The sequence below is a fragment of the Palaemon carinicauda genome, chromosome 5, assembly GCF_036898095.1.
Source record: "Palaemon carinicauda isolate YSFRI2023 chromosome 5, ASM3689809v2, whole genome shotgun sequence".
NCBI classification, from domain to species: domain Eukaryota; kingdom Metazoa; phylum Arthropoda; class Malacostraca; order Decapoda; family Palaemonidae; genus Palaemon; species Palaemon carinicauda.
The window spans coordinates 33,198,418-33,200,917 of NC_090729.1; the positions used below are offsets into that span (position 1 = coordinate 33,198,418).

At 32.1% G+C, this 2,500-nt stretch overlaps 1 protein-coding gene across 1 annotated transcript in view; it reads right to left on the bottom strand.

The window, feature by feature from the left end:
- The window catches only part of LOC137640828 (uncharacterized), a 33,070-nt gene that overhangs the window by 7,141 nt on the left and 23,429 nt on the right, over positions 1 to 2,500 (bottom strand). The gene's annotated exons all lie outside the window — the stretch shown is intronic.

Consider the following 2,500-nt stretch of genomic DNA (forward strand, 5'->3'; position numbering starts at 1 on the left):
AGTCCATTCACTCTCGGGTTGAGCGATTTGATTTAAACGTTTACAGAGTTTTGGAAATATCATATAACTTATTCTCGAATTCGTTAATCCTGTTACAGTACACTACACTCACTGGAAGTGTTCCACATTGGGTGGGCGTTACCTCGGGACTGATTTGTGCTAAACGGGAATAGATTGTTGTAAATTCCCATTTTTTATTCCCTTGCGAGTTTTTATTGGCTTTATTAATTTTCCCCTGGTAGTCGAATTTGTAGATGAAATAAGTTCAAACGTTCCATCCTCCGTCTATAACCAAATTGCCCAAGTGTTGGCACTAGTTATGTAGCCCTAGCTCCTACTGCACTCAGTCTATTTATATACCTCTGGATATTTGAAGCCCAGAATTGAGTTTCGTATTCTAGATGGGGTCTTACTAGGTAATGTACAGCTGAAGTATAGTAAACTCTGTTTCTATATTTGTACTGTTTCGTTATGCAACCTATTAGTTTTTGTGTGTAGTTTTTTCAACTTTTCGGCTCTGTTTGGTGAGATTTAAATCTTTGCCAATGAAAATGTCGAGATCTTACTTCTGGTCCAAAATTTTTAATATATTCCCTCGGCATTGAGTAATCTGTTTTTTGTGTTACAATAACCTATGAGCATAACACTGTATCTCCCAAAATGGAAACGTATTGGCCATTTTCTGGACCATTCGCCTATTTTAATTAGATAATCTCTTAAGGGTTCTACGTTTTCTTAGCTCGCAGCAATTATGCCTAGTTTAGTATCGTCGGTAAATCTGTCTATTCTACTAAATAATCCTAAATTTATGCCGTTAATATAAATCAGAAATAGTAATATGCGAAGGACAGATTCTTGAGGTACTCTGCTCGTAACAGCTGTCCACTATATGGCTTCGTCATTGATTGCAACGCTGATTTTTTTTTTTTTTTTTTTTTTTTTTTTGGTCAGCCAATCTTAGATTCCTTCAGCTAGCTCGTCAATAATGCCTAGTATTCTAAAACCATCAATTTTTTTTTTTTTCATGAAGAATTTGTCAAAATTCTTTTAAAAGTCTGGGTATATGAATTCTATTATCCTGCTTTTTGTTATAAATGCAAATAATCGCATCAATTACTCTTTGACGGGTTACTAGACGATCGTGATAATTTAATACCTTAGAATATAATATAATCACTACATCTGAGGATATTTGAAGGACATATGTTCTGCAAAACAATGTAATAGTTCCATAATAAACAAATACTAGTGTGATTATGTTCCTAGATGAAAAGATTAGGTTTTATTTTTTATCAAGAAAGAAAAACAGGTCCTTAACTTACCAACTTCATAGGTTTTAAGAAGCTGTTTGTAAGTTAAATCATTTCAGTGTAAAAAATGTTCAAGCTTTTGCCAAGGGTAGACCTAACCTGAATCCCATGCATATGATATCCAGCTACAAAAGTAAAAATGATAGTTTGGTTTCATATGAAATAGATATCAGATTATTGCAATTGTTGTTTTGCTAACTGTAAAAATTATATAATACTGTTTTATTGCAGTATTTCTTCATCTTATCTTTGTTATTTTCAGTTGGATTTGTGTTTGTATCTACGAATGTTTCTTATTCGAATATTTATAAGATGGTGAGCTTCTGTAAAATGCAATGTCAGTATTTTTTCTGTACTAATATCCAACTCTGAGAGTAAAATAATTCTCATGTATAAATAACATAGATAAACCAATTGAAAAGTTTCCACGTAATTATTCAATTCAAATCATGACCATTTTGATTTAAATCATTCCATCGACCATCGATTTTATTTCTTTTTAATTGCAAGTTATTGCCATATTTTTTATTTATTGTACAGATATAGGTTTAAAAATGATAGTTTTCATATCATAGTTTAAATCAGGAACTAAAACGAGATTCCTTAATATGACATATTATTTTCAATAGTTGTGTAATAAAGTAGTAGAGTAATGTTTTCATTCATCGATTATTCGTATGAAAGAGGATAGGTAAAATCTTATTGGCATCAACACAGTGTTAGATTATACAATCTCTCTCTCTCTCTCTCTCTCTCTCTCTCTCTCTCTCTCTCGTAAACATAGCATATTTGTTGTAAAGTCTCTATTTCATAAATAAAATCTATCATAAAAGTTATATGAATTAAGTCATATAAACTAAATCAAATGATTGCTTTTGCAAAAAACAGATCCTGAACAAATATATATTTGAAAACCTAATTTTTTACCTATCCAGTACATTTTGTGCGGGCTTGAGTTGTGGCTCCCAAGATCCCATTACTAGCAATTTCATATAAGTCTAATTCACACACAGAATCACTACCTAACACAACTCTTTCATTTGACAATTTAAACTATCCTTATATTACCTCAGTTAACTTTATACTTCTGACAAGCCCTCTACGTGTGCCCATTTGTTATGGGGTTTAACAAAGACTTGGTTCCTCATGGGAAAGGCTGACACGATGTCACTTATATGCTCGTAAGTGTC